The 18182-nt window shown below is 44.3% G+C and overlaps 1 protein-coding gene across 1 annotated transcript in view; it reads left to right on the top strand.

The window, feature by feature from the left end:
• The window catches only part of SPART (spartin), a 378687-nt gene that overhangs the window by 92934 nt on the left and 267571 nt on the right, over nucleotides 1-18182 (top strand). Inside the window, exon 2 of the mRNA XM_067016746.1 lies at nucleotides 11590-12364. The gene's annotated coding sequence lies outside the window, so the exon portion shown is untranslated. The remainder of the gene's footprint in view (nucleotides 1-11589; nucleotides 12365-18182) is intronic.

The raw sequence follows: 18182 nt of genomic DNA, 5'->3' as shown, positions 1-18182 counted from the left end.
CGGCCATGGCTCACGGGCTTAGTTGCTCCGCGGCATGTGGGATCTTCCCGGACCAGGGCACGAACCCGTGTCTCCTGCATCGGCAGGCGGATTCTCAACCACTGCGCCACCAGGGAAGCCCTGTTTGCTAGTATTTTGTTGAGGATTTTTGTATCTATGTTTATCAGTGATATTGGCCTGTAGTTTTCTTTTTTGTGTGACATCTTTGTCTGGTTTTGGTATCAGGGTGATGGTGGCCTCGTAGAATGAGTTTGGGAGTGTTCCTCCCTCTGCTATATTTTGGAAGAGTTTGAGAAGGATAGGTGTTAGATCGTCTCTAAATGTTTGATAGAATTTGCCTCTGAAGCTGTCTGGTCCTGGGCTTTTGTTTGTTGGAAGATTTTTAATCACAGTCTCAATTTCAGTGCTTGGGATTGGTCTGTTTATATTTTCTATTTCTTCCTGATTCAGTCTCAGAGGTTGTGCTTTTCTAAGAATTTGTCCATTTCTTCCAGGTTGTCCTTTTTTTTTTTTTTTTTTTTTTTTTGTGCTACGCGGGCCTCTTACTGTTGTGGCCTCTCCTCTTGCGGAGCACAGGCTCCAGATGCACAGGCTTAGCGGCCATGGCTCACGGGCCCAGCCGCTCCACAGCATGTGGGATCTTCCCAGACTGGGGCACGAACCTGTCCCCTGCATTGGCAGGCAGATTCTCAACCACTGTGCCACGAGGGAAGCCCATCAGGTTGTCCATTTTATTGGCATATAGTTGCTGGTAGTAATCTCTCATGATCCTTTGTATTTCAGCAGTGTCAGTTGTTACTTCTCCTTTTTCACTTCTAATTCTATTGATTTCAGTCTTCTCCCTTTTTTTCTTGTTGAGTCTGGCTAATGGTTTATCAATTTTGTTTATCTTCTCAAAGAACCAGCTTTTAGTTTTATTGATCTTTGCTATTGTTTCCTTCATTTTTTCTTCATTTATTTCTGATCTGATCTTTATGATTTCTTTCCTTCCGCTAACTTTGGGGTTTTTTTGTTCTTCTTTCTCTAATTGCTTTAGGTGTAAGGTTAGGTTGTTTATTTGAGATTTTTCTTGTTTCCTGAGGTAAGATTGTATTGCTATAAACTTCCCTCTTAGAACTGCTTTTGCTGCATCCCATAGGTTTTGGGTTGTCATGTTTTCATTGTCATTTGTTTCTAGGTATTCTTTGATTTCCTCTTTCATTTCTTCAGTGATCTCTTGGTTATTTAGTAATGTATTGTTTAGTCTCAATGTGTTTGTATTTTTTGCAGATTTTTTCCTGTAATTGATATCTAGTCTCATAGCATTGTGGTTGGAAAAGACTTCATACAATTTCAATTTTCTTAAATTTACCAAGGCTTGATTTGTGACCCAAGATATAATCTATCCTGGAGAATGTTCCATGAGCACTTGAGAAGAAAGTGTATTCTGTTGTTTTTGGATGGAATGTCCTATAAATATCAATTAAGTGCATCTTGTTTAATGTATCATTTAAAGCTTGTGTTTCCTTATTTATTTTCATTTTTGATAATCTGTCCATTGGTGAAAGTGGGGTGTTAAAGTCCCCTACTATTATTGTGTTCCTGTCAATTTCCCCTTTTATGGCTGTTAGCATTTGCCTTATGTACTGAGGTGCTCCTTTGTTGGGTGCATAAATATTTACAATTGTTCTATCTTCTTTTTGGATAGATCCCTTGATCATTATGTAGTGTCCTTCTTTGTCTCTTGTAATAGTCTTTATTTTAAATTCTATTTTGTCTGATACGAGAATTGCTACTCCAGCTTTCTTCTGATTTCCATTTGCATGGAATAGCTTTTTCCATGCCCTCACATTCAGTCTGTGTGTGTCTCTAGGTCTGAAGTGGGTCTCTTGTAGACAGCTTATATATGGGTCTTGTTTTTGTATCCATTCAGCCAGTCTGTCTTTTGGTTGGAGCATTCAATCCATTTATATTTAGGGTAGTTATCGATATGTATGTTCCTATGACCATTTTCTTAACTGTTTTGGGTTTGTTATTGTAGGTCTTTTCCTTCTCTTGTGTTTCCTGCCTAGAGAAGTTCCTTTAGCATTTGTAAAGCTGGTTTGGTGGTGCTGAACTCTCTCAGCTTTTGCTTGTCTGTAAAGGTTTTAGTTTCTCTGTGAAATCTGAATGAGATCCTTGCTGGGTAGAGTAATCTTGGTTGTAGGTTTTTCCCTTTCATCACTTTAAATATGTCCTGCCACTCCCTTCTGGCTTGCAGAGTTTCTGCTGAAAGATCAGCTGTTAAGCTTATGAGGATGCCCTTGTATATTATTTGTTGTTTTTCTCTTGCTGCTTTTAATATTTTTTCTTTGTATTTAATTTTTGGTAGTTTGATTAATGTGTCTTGGTGTGTTTCTCCTTGGATTTGTCCTGTATGGGACTTCTGTGCCTCCTGGACTTGATTGACTATTTCCTTTCCCATATTAGGGAAGTTTTCAACTATAATCTCCTCAAATATTTTCTCAGTCCCTTTCTTTTTCTCTTCTTCTTCGGGGAACCCTATAATTTGAACGTTGGTGCTTTTAATGTTGTCCCAGAGGTCTCTGAGACTGTCGTCAATTCTTTTCATTCTTTTTTCTTAATTCTGCTGTGTGTTAGTTATTTCCACTCTGTTATCTTCCAGGTCACTTATTTGTTCTTCTGCCTCAGTTATTCTGCTTTTGATTCCTTCTAGCAAATTTTAATTTCATTTATTGTGTTGTTCATCATTGTTTGTTTGCTCTTTAGTTCTTTTAGCTCCTTGTTAAACGTTTCTTGTATTTTCTCCATTCTATTTCCAAGATTTTGGATCATCTTTATTATCATTACTCTGAATTCATTTTCAGGTAGACTGCCGATTTCCTCTTAATTTGTTTGGTCTGGTGGGTTTTTAACCTTGCTCCATCATCATCTGCTGTGTGTTTCCCTGTCTTCTCATTTTGCTTAACTTACTGTGTTTGGGGTCTCCTTTTTGCAGGCTGCAGCTTCATATTTCCCATTGTTTTTGGTGTCTGCTTCCAGTGGCTAAGGTTGGTTCAGTGGGTTGTGTAGGCTTCCTGGTGGAGGGGACTGGTGCCTGTGTTCTGGTGGAGGAGGCTGGATCTTGCCTTTCTGGTGGGCAGGACTGGGTCTGGTGGTGTGTTTTTGGAGTGTCTGTGACCTTATTATGATTTTAGGCAGCCTCTCTGCTAATGGGTGGGGCTGTGTTCCTGTCTTGCTAGTTGTTTGGCATAGGGTGTCCAGCACTGTAGCTTGCTGGTCGTTGAGTGGAGCTGGGTCTTAGCATTGAGATGGAGATCTCTGGGAGAGCTTTCACTGTTTGATATTACGTGGAGCTGGGAGGTCTCTGGTGGACCAATGTCCTGAACTCAGCTCTCCCATGTCAACGGCTCAGGCCTGACACCCAGCCAGAGCACCAAGACCCTGTCAGCCACATGGCTCAGAAGAAAAGGGAGAAAAAAATAAAGAAAGAAAACAATATAATAAAATAAAAGTTATTAAAATAAAAAAATTAATTATTAAAAATAAAAATAATACAAAGAAGGAAAGAAAGAAGAGAGCAACCAAACCAAAACACAAGTCCACCAATGATAACAAGCGCTAAACACTATACTAAAAAAAAAAAGACAGAACTCTGGAACAAATGGTAAAAGCAAAGCTATACAGACAAAAGCACACAGAAGTATACACACATCTACTCTCAAAAAGAGAAAAAGGAAAAATATATCTATATATTTAAAAAAAGGAAGAGAGCAACCAAATCAATAAACAAATCTACCAATGATAATAAACTCTAAATACTAAACTAAGATAAACATAAAACCAGAAACAAAGTAGGCGCAGAAAGCAAACCCCAAGTCTACAAGTTGCTCCCAAAGTCCACTGCCTCAATTTTGGGAAGATTTGTTGTCTATTCAGGTGTTCCAGAGATGCAGGGTACATCAAGTTGATTGTGGAGATTTAATCCGCTGCTCCTGAGGCTGCTGGGAGAGATTTCCCTTTCTCTTCTTTGTTCACACAGATCCTGGGGTTCATCTTTGGATTTGGCCCCGCCTCTGCGTGTAGGTCGCCTGAGGGCATCTGTTCTGCGCCCAGACAGGATGGGGTTAAAGGAGCAACTGGGGCTTCCCTGGTGGTGCAGTGGTTGAGAATCTGCCTGCCAATGCAGGGGACATGGGTTCGAGCCCTGGTCTGGGAAGATCCCACATGCCACGGAGCAACTAGGCCCGTGAGCCACAACTACTGAGCCTGCACGTCTGGAGTCTGTGCTCCGCAACAAGAGAGACCGCGACAATGAGAGGCCCGTGCACTGCGATGAAGAGTGGCCCCCGCTTGCCACAACTAGAGAAAGCCCTCACACAGAAACGAAGACCCAACACAGCCAAAAATAAATAAATAGATAAATTTAAATTTTAAAAAAGGACACAGCAAAAGCAGTAGTAAGAGGGAAGTTTATAGTGATAAGAGCCCACATTAAAAACAAAGAAAGGGGCTTCCCTGGTGGCGCAGTGGTTGAGAGTCCGCCTGCCGATGCAGGGGACGCAGGTTCGTGCCCCGGTCCTGGAAGATCCCACATGCCGCGGGGCGGCTAGGCCCGTGAGCCGCGGCTGCAGAGCCTGCGCGTCCGGAGCCTGTGCTCCGCAACGGGAGAGGCCACAGCAGTGAGAGGCCCGCGTACCGGGGGAAAAAAAGAAAAAGATTTCACATAACCTAATTTTTTTTAAAAAAAAGAAAGAAAGAAAGATAAAAAGGAGCAGCTGATTCGGGGGCTCTGGGTCACTCAGGCCGCGGGGAGGGAGGGGTACGGATGCGGGGTGAGCCTATGGCGGCAGAGGCCGGCGTGACGTTGCAGCAGCCTGAGGCGCGCCATGCGTTCTCCCCGGGGGAAGCTGTCCCTGGATCACGGGACCCTGGCAGTGGCGGGCTGCACAGACTGCTGGAGGGGAAGTGTGGAGAGTGACCTGTGCTCACACACAGGTTTCTTGATGGCTGCAGCAGCAGCCTTAGCGTCTCATGCCCGTCTCTGGGGTCCGCACTGATAGGCGCGGCTCGCGCCCGTTTCTGGAGCTCGTTTAGACGGTGCTCTGAATCCCCTCTCCTCGCGCACCCGAAACACTGGTCTCTTGCCTCTTAGGCAGTTCCAGACTTTTCCCGGACTCCCCGCTAGCTGTGGTGCACTAGCCACCTTAAGGCTGTGTTCACACAGCGAACTCCAGTCCTCTTACTGGGAACTGACCTCCGAAGCCCGAGCCTCAGCTCCCAGCCCCCGCCCACCCCGGCGGGTGAGCAGACAAGCCTCTCGGGCTGGTGAGTGCTGGTTGGCACCGATCCTCTGTGTGGGAATCTCTCCGCTTTTCCTTCTGCACCCCTGTTGCTGCGCTCTCCTCCGTGGCTCCAAAGCTTCCCCCCTCCGCCACCCGCAGTCTCCACCCGCGAAGGGGCTTCCTAGTGTGTGAAAACCTTTCCTCCTTCACAGCTCCCTCCCTGAGGTGCAACTTTTTTTTTTTTTTTTTTTTTTGGTCCGGTACGCGGGCCTCTCACTGCTGTGGTCCCTCCCGTTGCGGAGCACAGGCTCCGGACGCGCAGGCTCAGCAGCCATGGCTCACGGTCCCAGCCGCTCCGCGGCACGTGGGATCTTCCCGGACTGGGGCACGAACCCATGTCCCCTGCATCGGCAGGCGGACTCTCAACCACTGCGCCACCAGGGAAGCCCCCGTCCCTTTCTTTTGTCTCTGTTTTTTTCTTATTTCTTTTGCCCTACCCAGGTACATGGGGAGTTTTTTGCCTTTTGGGAAGACTGGGGTCTTCTGCCAGCGTTCAGTAGGTGTTCTGTAGTTGTTCCATATGTAGATGTATTTCTGATGTGTTTGTGGGGAGGAAGGTGATCTCCACATCTTACTTCTCCTCCATCTTGAAGGTCTCTCCAAGGATTCATCTTTCTATCCATAATTCAGCACAGTTTCTGGTATAAAGATGCTCAGTAAGTATTTGTTGGATGGTTGCAGTATTGAAAGGATAAAGGAATGAAGAAACTTGAAGCTTCTTGGAGAGGTAGTCCCTATTTGTTCTATTTTTGGTTGCACGATAATATTTATTGAATGAATGAATACATGATCTTGTATTAATTCATATTGATTAGTCAAAGGGTAATTATTCAATAGTAAAGAAAAATTATGAAGTCACTAAATTTATAAATATTCCAGTTATGGCAATAAAATTAACAGTTCCAGGCTCCAGAGGAAACTCTGACCATACTTTTATCAAACGATTGTGTCTCTCAACAATATTCAACAAGGATTTTATTGAGTCAAGTGTCCACCAGGATAATTGAGGAAAGGATGGAGGAATCCGCTGTTAAAACCGAAATACATTATCATGAACACAGCTGAGTGGTTGGAACGAATGTATTCTGAAGAGCACAATAAAAATCGAAAGGGAGTTTGCCACAGTGAGTCAGTGAAGATGTGACTGGATGTGGAAGTAAGATGCATTGTTTTTTATTTAAAGTGTTAAGTTAAATTCTATGATAATCCCATCCTTTGAAAATTACCAAGTCCCTTATAATCACAACCTTTGTCCCTGTGTTCATCTGTGGTGATAAAAAGGGTCAAGGACAATATGCTGATCATTGTAGGGAAGGGTATTATAATTTACTGCATTCAGCAACATCATGTACCATGGTGCTGTTACTCACTCTGTCTCAAGGATAAACACACCCTCCCCTCAAAAAACCCCCAATTTCAATAGAAAATCAGTACAGACGGAGAAAATGCTTACATTTTTATAAATTTCTCAGTTTAACTACAAAGCCCCACATTAGAGATCAATGGCACTCAGAGTAGCCACTTGGCTCCCTCAGGATTATATGGGTTATGAGTCTTTGTGAGAAGAGGAACTTGCAAAGCACTGCTTCCTTCATCAAGAAGGTCTTATCACCAAAAAAGCCATCTAAACTAAAAAGTGTGCTTCAGGCCTTACTTGATTTATATTCTGACTCAAGTTCCATCTCTCGTGGTGAAACCGGTGCGTGAACTGTGCTTTGAGTAGCACTTCATCTAGATCATAGCCACGGTGATGTGAGCAGTGCTCAGTATTGTGCTCAGCCTGAGAGTGATCAGCATCAGCAGCGTTGTGCTAGGACACTGGTCCAGACCTCAGCTTCTTAGAAAAATAACACAAGGAATGAAAACACGTGGGCAGAAAAGAAGCAAATATTTTCTCTTCTCATTCATTGTGGAACTAACTTAGAACACTTTTCATGTATCGAACTCATTCTGTCTCTCCTTATGGTCACTCAATATTAACTTTCCTCTATGAAGAAACAAATCTAACAATACCAAAACAAAAACCAAACAAGAAACAACAACCACAACATTAAAGGAAAATGTTTTTCATAGAATCGAGGAGCTGGAAGTCCTTAAAAAATCAAGAAACTGAGGTCTCCAAAAGTTAAGTAAATTGTGAAGGTCATTATTTGTACTCCTTAAGACAAAGGACGGCAGAGGAGACAGCTGGAGACAGAAACTACAAACTGAGAGCCCAGGATTCCTTTTCCAACTCTAAATCCATCTATACTCATCTGAGCTGGGGGGCCAACAAGAGGAAATCAAATGAAAAACAAGTTACTCAGTTTCTTTTGTTATTGAAAGTTTAATTTATCATATCAATCCAAATATGAGCCAAGCAGGATCGAATGGATAAATATAAGACCAAAATTGCTAGGGATGATAAAGTGATAAGAGGACAGAATGAAGGATCTTGGAAACTAATTCAGCTGAACCAGGCCAACTTTGTTGACAAAGAGTCCTTGAAGGTCTGAGAAGCATCAGTCAGTATTCCACTGTCAATCTTAAAGGCATAGTTCCCATAATTTAGCACTTGACTATGAAAATCAAGGTCAACAAACTCACGAAGGACTTTCTCGTGAGTAATTGTTAGAATAATCAATTGGTTGCCAAGGCACGTGAAAAGCACAAAGGAGGGGATTGGTAAATATTTTATTTTTTGCCCTGGATTCCATTTATATGAGTGTGTTCAAGTTGAACACATAAATCATAAATTATGTACTTATGACTTGTGTGTTTTCTCTATGAATGTTAAACAGCAATAAAAATTGTTTTTTAAGTGCAAAAAATAATGTTGGGCATATAGAAGACACTCTGGGTCGCAGTGGGGAATATCTACTGCTTGTTGGATGAATTATTGAGTGCTGCCTTTTTTACTCAAAAATATATGGCATATAGGCTAATAATATAAATAATGAATTCTGATAATTTACCCTATGGGAAAAAATCAGACAAATTTAAGATGCACATGCACAAAGATGTACGCTGTAGCTAAACATTGGAGCTACCAAGATGACCATGAGTCAAGGATTCGTTAAATGAATGATGGAAGAGTCATACAAATGGAGGATTCTGGTGTAATCAAAAGGATTATATGTTCTAGCATGGAAAGATGTATGGCAGAGTCAAAAAGTAAGCTTCAGACTCGTGCATAGTATGATTCTGTTTTTGTAAAAAAAAAAACTAGTAGCACGGCCACTGCTAGTAGGCCACATGCGTCCACAATATTAGAGGCATGCAAAACCAAACCAAACCAGACTAAACTAAACTAAAGGAAATGAGAGGTTATGCACCAAGCTGTTAACATATGATTTGTTAGCGGGTGATATTATGGGTATGTTCATATTCTATTTTGTGTATGTCTGTATTTGAATGTTGGTACAAAGAATATGAAGTGAATTTTAATCAGAAAAACAATATGGGTATTTTCATTAAGAAATAGAAATAAAATTTAATTATAGCTTATGCAGTGAAAACATAACTGATTTTTGAGCCTGGAACTCTTTCTCTTCCTCCTCTTCCTTCTTTTTTTGTAATGTATACACTTAACACAAGCCTTTGAAATGATTCATATGTACCTTTTATTTCAAAGTTGAAGACTCTCAGGCTGAGGCCAGTAAGTCAACCTGCCCAATAGGACTTGGCTGCACTTTCTGTTACAGTTGCATTTTACAGCATGTTCTGAATGTTCCATTTAAGAAATGAGAAGATAAATCCCTCTGCTATAATCCTGGTCATAGGAAAATTGAAAGTGAGGAAGAACCAAACCAGCTTAATTGGCAACAGTTGATAGATAGCCAGGCATTGTTGATCAGTACTAGACTACTGTGACAAATGAATCAGGAAGGCTGCTGTCTTGGCTACCCCTGGGGAGGGAATCTATATGTTAAATGTTCCCTGAATGAATTACTTTAGTATTTTAACTATGGTTAAGTCATCTTCCTGTCTTTCTGAGTCTGAAATTTTTTTTTTTTTTTTTTTTTTTTTTTTGCGGTACGCGGGCCTCTCACTGTGCTGTGGCCTCTCCCGTTGCGGAGCACAGGCTCCGGACGCACAGGCTCAGCGGCCATGGCTCACGGGCCCAGCCGCTCCGCGGCACGTGGGATCTTCCCGGACCGGGGCATGAACCCGCGTCCCCTGCATCGGCAGGCGGATTCTCAACCACTGCGCCACCAGGGAAGCCCCTTAAGTCATGCTTTTTAACAACTGTTATAGGCTAACAATTTCCAGACTTGTTCACTGTTGCCTGTAACAGCATCAGCATCAACATTCAAGCCCATAATACAAATCATAAGTCTGGACCGACTGATCTCCCATCTTAATACAACTTAATAAATAATAATTTAAAAGTTAAGAACTCAGGAAATATTAATGACAGTCTATCCTGCTCCTGATATGAATTCAGAGGATTGAAATATTGTCACTGTTCTGGCTGGATTGTGCCATGTCGTGTTTAGGGATACTGTTAAATTGTATATGGCTACTTGACTACTCAGAATCTCCATTTTTTTGTGGTTGTTGTTGCCAAAACTTAGTGTAGACTAAAGAATAACTATTTCCTGGTAATGCAAGTGCGAGCATGGATTCTATTCATAAGGAACTCTTGAAGAAGGCGTTCTGTGTCACGTGACTGAGCATCTCAGAGCACTCTCTCCCACAGAGACATCTGCCACAAATTAGAATCAGAGGTGACAAGGTCCTAGAATGTGGCTCGGTAGCCTGCTACCCTGGACCTGCAAAGACCAGTGGATGCACAGATGGACTTTCCAGTTCTGCATCAAAGGCTAGTCCGCACATGGGTATCATGGACTACTGAATCTAAGCCTCCGGCTTGATTTCTGTAGGTACATCTGTTAGCTAAAAGGAATCCTGCCAACCCAGGCACTTAATTTGAGCTTCCTGTCTGTTGGGTTCCCTAATTCCATTAACTAACTTGAAGGCTTTATTGTTTTTTTAGTTGTCATTATGAACAATAATGAAATAGTCTGTAAAAGTTAAGTCTGTGATGCTTTGTATTGATGTAGTAGTGTAATTATACAATATGTTCCGTATATATCTATTTGAAGAAAATTCTTCTGCCACACTACTTTTTGGCTTCTAGTTTCATTTAAAAAATGTTTACTGAATGGTTCATGGGTGCCAGGAGCCAGGCAAGTGGGACCTACAACAGTGCCTGATGTCAAAGGCTTTTCATAATTTTCCAAGTTCTTAAATTACTATTTAAAAAACTCAAATGAGCAAAACATAAAACTTCAGCCATAATTTTACTTTTTGCTTTTCCCTAATAACTAAGTTAATCTTAAAAAATATTTAAATATAAAACAGTTAAATATAAATTCTACAAACTATACAAGCACAGGGAGAAGAGTAAGCCCAGAGAAGAAATATTATCAAATGGGCTGAGGCTTGATCTAGAGTAGAGGCCAAATCAGAGATTTTTGCCTGTGATGGCTTAATCTTTCATTCTTAGAAAAAATGTATGACTCCAAGTTTACTTAATGATTAGTGTGATTAATCATTCTCACCAATCAGCTCTGTCATCTTTCATCTGCCCTCATTAAAAAATAAAAATAAAAAAGAAACTAAGGAAGCCTGCAAATAAACCTTCTGATAGATTTGAAGCCACACACCAGCATACCGTTTTTTATCTCTTTATATCACAGACATCCAGTAAAATCTGTTGAATTGAAGTAATCAACAGCAGGGAGAACAGAATGGATCTTACCTTACGTGAGGCTTCTTTAATGAGAACCGTAAATGTGTGTGTGGTGAGCTCTTCAAGCACTTTGCCTTATGTAGAGGAATCAAAAATAGTAAAAATAATAATAATAATAATAATAATAAGTCAAATAAATAATAAACTTCAACACAAACACAAAAATGGAATACCCCACCCATTTTCTGGAACTCACTATTCCCAGAATACTTCTGAGGTTGGCAAATGGTTCCCCATCCCCACAATGCCCAGCATTTGAGGGTGACTGGGACGTGCTCTGTGGGGTGGTGTCAATGCGAGACAGTCTCACTAACACACGCTTCAAGAGCCCATTCACGTTACCTATGAGCTACGTGCTGATTATAAAGGGTGTAAGTGGCAGGGGGTGAGAGTGGGGCAAAATGCCTTTATACTTAGCAAAATAAAGCAGTTTAGTCACAAAATATATTTAAGCATGTCTAGGAGCTAGATCACGAATAAGCTAAAACACAGGCTAAATACTGCTTTTTTTTTCTTTTTTTTTTAAAGGATGCATTGGGCTGCAAGACCGCATTATGAGGTAAACCTTTGAAGAAGAGTATTGCTTATCTTGACTCTTCTCCCGTTGATAGGCAGTTGTGTGACAATGAATCTGAAAAATCTAAAGTGAAAAGCACCTGAGAAGAAAGATCTTGGGGCATGGTCCCTCGGGTCGGCCTGGGACTGCCCAGGACGTAATCGCTGCCTATTTCCCGCCCTTTGCACCTGGAGTCTGGACTGAACCAAATGCAATGGCTTTGAGACGTCATGCAGCCATCGGATCCCATTATCCCCCGCAAAGAACCACCCAAGTGCTTAATACTTCAGCAGAGAATTTTCCGAAGGAAATTTAACGGGCAGAGGAAACGAAGGACAATAGGAAACGGACCCTGTCTCTGGAGTCTGACACCAAACCCGGGACCAACGGGGCCCCAGGCGTCTGGTGGTGGAAAGCGAGCAGGTGCAGCCCGCTAACCTGGTCTGGTACTCAACAAGATGTTTCTGTGAATGAAGGGGTCCTTCTACTCCCCGCAGGACGGCACATTACACACCTCCCTCCTCAATTAGAACTCAAACAATTTGCCCATGATGCCTGCACCTCAGCAGGGAAACGCAGGATTCCAGCGTCTCATCAGGGAAAAGGGAAAGGTAGCCGGTGCATTTTCCTACAACCAAGAGCTCGGGAAACCACGGCTGGGGAACGCCAGGATGTTCTGCGCCAGGTAGAACTTAACCGGGTTTGGAGCCGCCGCCGGAGACAGGTGAAAAGACTCACGCGAGCAAGGTAAGGTACAAAGAGGCTGTCAGTGTGTGCGCAGCGAGTCCCCAGGAAGGGACGGATGACCCCAGAAATCCAGGTAGGCGCCAAACACAAGCGTGACCGCACACACCACAAAGGCAGGAATAATCAGAATGCACCTAGAGACACGCTCCGCAAAGTGCAGAACTGTCTGCACTTGCACAGGGAAATCAATCAACCCTTGCAGCGGCAGACGCGAGGGCAGACCTCCTCGGCTCCCTGCGTCCGGGACAGAAGCGGGTCATCCCGGGACCAAGGACATTGCGTCCTACTATAGCCCCATGAAGTCACCCCGAGAACAGGGAGAGCCGGGCAGCGGAGGCTGCTAGCCGGCAGTAAGGACGTAGCCGGCACGAAGGGGAAGATTAAGGGGTGTCCAGAGCAAGGAGCCAAACCGCTGAGAGCCGGGGAGAGTTTGCTAGGCGGCTCAGGAGGGAGCGGAGCCTCCGCGACCCGAGGCCGCCCCAGGGGAGGAGACAGGGCGCCCGTGGCAGAGGGCGAGCCCCCTTCCGGGGCGTCCCCGGCGCCCACTCCCCTGCGACTGCTCACGGGCGGCGTCGGGAGCCCCTCACTGACCTGCCGATAGGGACGCGCTGATCTGCTCCGCCGGCTCCCGCGCTCGGGGTGGGACCGTGCTGCGCCGACCTCCTCGCGGGCGCCCGGGTCCCGCCGATCCGCGCCCGCGAAGCCGTCCGCGGGAATGTGGGGCTCACTGGGGCGGCGGGCGCAGCCAAAGTCTTCCTTCCGCCCCCAGCCGCGCAGCCAATGACGGCGAGCGGGACCCACTCCCCGCCGCCCCCCAGCCGCCGCTCGGGCGGGCGCTTGGGGCTAGGACTGGAGCCCCGCTCGGGCGAGGGAGGAGCTTGCGCCGGCGCTGGAAAATCCTGGAGGAGGAGGAGGCGTTTGCGCAGGGAGCCCCATCTGGGGAAGGCAGGTGTGATGCCCTCAACTTTTGTGCGCGCGTGTGTATTGAGGGAGAGGACGCAGTTTCCTTGGGGACTCAAGGACCTCTCTCTGCAGGCAAAAGCATCTACTTCCTGCCAAGTTTCTTCTCCTCTTATCTTTTATGAGTCCGCGCAGCACCCCGTCCAAACCAGGAGTCCAGGTGCATCACAGCAAGCCCAGCTCTGAGCTGTCTGGGACCCTCGCCCGGTCCTGTGGGCCTCGCCTCAGACGTCTCTCCTTCGGCGTTTCTCTTCTTTCCCCTCTGAATCCTCTGCCTGATCATCAGATGAGCTGAGTAGGATTGCAGTTTCTCTCACTGCCAGGGAGACAGGCAATCATAAAACTCCCTGTTGGGTCACTGGCTTAGAGAGAATCATACTTCTTAAAAGAACTCTGGAAAGGGAGCCTTTAACTGATATGACTAACTCCAGTTACTAGTCAGCCCTATGACCTTGACCCAGCGATTCTGAAAAACAGGAATCCAGCGATTCTGGATTCCTGTTTTTCAACCGGAAAGTGAGAGGCGTGGATTATTTGATATCCGAAGTCTCTTCCACTTTGTCAGTCAACAATCCAGGTGGCTCTATGGCCTGCGAAGGGCTGAGCCCTGGGAGGTGTTGGTGTGGCCACCTTCTCCTCCAGTCCCTGCCTGCCTGTCCTGCTGCATTCACCCTGACATCATCCCCCTGTGGCCAGGAAAGCAAATCATACAAATCAATATTTTAAAATGCTGCTCAAGTCTCAGTGAACATATAAATTTGCACAAATACTACCACCTACCAGTGCCCAGCTCCTGGGATCATGGTAGCTGTGCCTATGTTCGGTGGTTCTCCAGGTAGAGATGGATGGGGGTGGCAGGCTTAACTCTGACACCCCTTTGGTAAGTGAGCAAAGGCTCTATCTCTCCCCTTTCCTTCTCCAGGAAAATTGTCTGTGTGTCAACCTTTTCTGTATAGGATCTAAAATGCAGGATGCTGGAATGAGCTGCATTGTCCAAAGGGCAGATTCTGAGACCTGCTTCTCTCCTAACACACTTGCATTTGTACCCTAAACTTTACCCGTTCACATGCCACTTTCATGAATTTTATTATATCCATCTACCACCTGCTCTGTTAGGTACTTAGATTTTTACTTAGACTCATCATAAGCAGTGATATCCATGAAATCATTGCTTTGCTATATACCAATTGCATTTCAATACAAAGTAAGTAATAAATAAATAATCTCTAAGGGTTTTCTTGGTATGTCTTGAACTTGGTTTCTTAGGGCTGCTGTAACAAATTGCCACAAGCTATTTCAAAATTGATAGGGAGGCAAAGCTTCCCGTGTCTTTATTTTTTTTAATTTCATGTACAAATGATCTAAAAAATTTTAATTGTCAAATTTGCTTCCATAGAAAGTCTTCTAAAGTAGGTCAGGCACCACTCAAGGTCCTGGGAGTTTGGAGGCACAGTTTAGAGACATAGTTCCAAGCTTCTAGCAAGCATGATCATCCCATCTTTCCCCCAACCCTTTTCTGTCTTATTCAGAGAGAGATTGATTGGTGAAAAAAAAAAAAGTGTGGAATTTGGAATCAGATGGAGAGTCATTAAATTCTGATGCTGTCATTTATTATCTCTGTGACTTAAGCCAATCACTTAACTTCTCTAAGCCTCATTTTCCTTATCTATAAGATGGAAATAATAGTGTCCACATTATTAGGTTGTTGTGAGAGTTAAACACACACACACACACGCACACACACACACACACACCCCATTCCTAGCAATTGTCTTGCACATAATAAGTGCTTAAAAATATTAGCTCCATCTTTTCTTCCTTGCTGCCATCAAAGCAGCATTCAGAATTACTTTGTCTGTTCTCTAACTTCCTTCTAGGTTATTAGGAAACTTACATTCTATTTCTAATACTCCCTGGACTCTCTGATCCCTTTCCTTGATTCCTTCATCTTTGCCCCCCCCCCCCGCTTTTTAAATATTTATTTATTTATTTATTTATATTTTTGGCTGCGTTGGGTCTTCATTGTTGCATGCAGGCTTTCTCTAGTTGCGGCGAGCGGGCTTCTCATTGCGGTGGCTTCTCTTGTTGTGGAACGTGGGCTCTAGGCATGCGGGCTTCAGTAGTTGTGACTTGCGGGCTCTAGAGCGCAGGCTCAGTAGTTGTGGCACACAGGCTTAGTTGCTCTACGGCATGTGGGATCTTCCCGGACCGGGGATCGAACCCATGTCCCTTGCATTGGCAGGCAGATTCTTAACCACTGCGCCACCAGGGAAGCCCCTCTGCCCCCTCTTTTAATGATTCCTTCCCAAACTCCGTCCTCTCTCTCATGCCTCCATGTCTCTTTTTTCAAGCAGTTCCCACTTTCCATCTGCCACAATTTCAGAGATCTATGCCCTGTGAAGGAACTGGTAACTTGGAGGAGAGTGTGGGTCATAAAAATTCTTACTTTTTTTTTCCTTTTCATGATGTTTCAATAGTCCTTCTTGTTTAAATCATGGTCTTCCCAAAAGCATGGAGAAATTTGTGTTATCTAATGCTATGGAAAAATTCCTGTACCACAGTCTTATTAAATTTGTCAGACATTTTTGGAGCATCTGCTATATGCCAAGCAGTGCCCCAGGCACTAGGGAGATAAAAATAAAGAAGACAGAGTCTCTGCCCTAAAATGCTTACACACCAACCAGGCACACAGACCTATAAACACCTACTTTGAATATAAGTGTGCCTTGTGAGGCTTCAAACAGTGCGCGTGAAAGAATCCCCTGTGCTTTTTTGGTCATGAGATTGTCTTGCACTGGCCAGTCAAAAGGCCCTCCTTGCCCACAGCCCCCTGCTGAATGAAGAGTGCTGTTCTGCTCCCCTGAGCAGAGCTCACTTACTCTGCTTCGTGTGATGGGTGTCCACGTTTTTTTCTTAGGTGCCCATCATCTAGCCACTGTTTGAGACTTGGTGAGAGGCAGAGCCCATCTCCCACTGATGAAGCCTGAGAGGCCGTATACTCTTTCCTGCTCTCTCATCACCCAACCCCTATGCAGCTGGGGTGAGAGTATGTGACCTAGACTTGGCCAATCAAATATACCTTCCTTAGACCTGGAATTGGGACTTGGTCACACAAGGGAATTGAGATGAGGAGGGCTCTTTCTGGCAGTGATTGCAACAATGTCCAGTTTCCAGGGCCAGCAAGGGCAGGGGGACAAGCAGTGAGATCTGATTTCCAGTGCCCAGGTGTCAGTTACAAGTTACAGCTCCTCCTCTTCGGTGATGGCAGTAGTGTCTGCTCTCAGCTAATTTGGAGGTATGATTTGGCTGTGATTCTGGCTTCTCAGCCTCCCTTTGTTTCTGTTCATTTTCTGAGCCTCTCTCTGAAAATCCAATATCCTTTCAATAATTTTTTTTCCCCTTAAACCAGCCAAACTGATTCGTAGCAAATAGGAGTGTTTTGGCTGAGGCCTGGTACAAAGGCTCTGCCTCAACAAGCACAATGCTAATAAACTGATCCGGGTAACTTCTTCTAGGACATTCAAACTGGAAATATGTGAGTGGGTCAGTTAGAATCCAGAACAGAAGCTAAAAGCACACGCCCAGGGGCTATGTGTAGGCTGAAATTGTGAGTAAGCAGGAGTTATGAATAAGCAAAAGTTGTGATCTAGCAGATGTCAAAGCACATGCACAGGAGAGGAAGAGGTGGTTGGCTGACAGCTGCAAGGAAGCAGAAGCCAGAGGCATTAAGTCCCCATGATGGTGAGGGAATGGATGAACCCCTGCTCTCCAAGCTCTAGATTTTCCTTGAATTTGAACTATTTTCCATTTTCCAAACTGCATTTCCATTTCTATGAAACTAATTAGCCATAGCTATTCTTGGGTTCCCTTGAAATTCCAGGTTCTCATTTCAATGTATATCCTTACAATAACTTGCCTATTATTTGAGGTAACCAGGATAACACTATTCCATATGACCAAAGGGTCCCAAAGCTACAGTGATGCTATGACCAGGACACAGGAAACAGCTGTCAAATAGTATATCTCAGAAGTCACTGACCTGCCTCACCAAAGATGTCCTTTCTTTTCCTATCTTCCTTGAAGTTTCCCAGCAGCAGAACCCTTCCTCTGCGCTGGAAAATAATGGTTTATAAGACGTCCCTGTTTAAAATGTACTCTATTACCTGGAGGGAAAGAAGAGCCAGAGATGTTTTTCTCTGCATTAGCCATTAGCACCTGAGCAGATTAAATGAGTTCATTCTTAAATTTGAACTCTTAGAGGTCTGATACTTAGGAGATGAGCTGGTTATAGGGCAGAATAATCAGACACAAGGGAGGGGAGGGTGGGGAGTAGATAATAGAAAACGGCGGTGAGAGGTCCCAGGGACATTCTAAGGGACTGTCTAATGGGACATTCCCACGAGGGAACGTCCTGGTGGGCAGCCAGTGTGAAGAGCGCGGGGGGGACAGTGCGGCCAAAATGGCAGCAAACATTCTCATGTCACAATCTGCCTTCTGAGGCCCCGGAGTTCGACCTTGCATAATTTCTTTTACCCTTCAGCTCTTACAGGAGGTGGGGCTGGGCTAAAGTGGAGAGTAAGATGGTCGTCTTGTCTGCCCGCTTTGAGATTCTGCTCAGAAATTACATTAGTCGTGCCTTGGGGTTACTTGCATTCATTGCCGCAGGCTTCACTTTATCTCCTGCGACAAACAGTGCCCTCTCATGGCCTGTGCAAAAAGAAATATCTATGTGTCTCACCTAGTTAGTAAATGGTACACATTCTAGAAAAAAAAAAGTGATTCTGTTAATAAGGCTTGACACAGGAAGGAACGAATTTACGCATGCTGCTGTGTTTGAAGGGAGAGAAGATGCACTGAA

This window comes from Kogia breviceps, chromosome 16, assembly GCF_026419965.1.
Source record: "Kogia breviceps isolate mKogBre1 chromosome 16, mKogBre1 haplotype 1, whole genome shotgun sequence".
NCBI classification, from domain to species: Eukaryota; Metazoa; Chordata; class Mammalia; order Artiodactyla; family Physeteridae; genus Kogia; species Kogia breviceps.
This window is presented reverse-complemented; position numbering and strand designations above follow the sequence as displayed.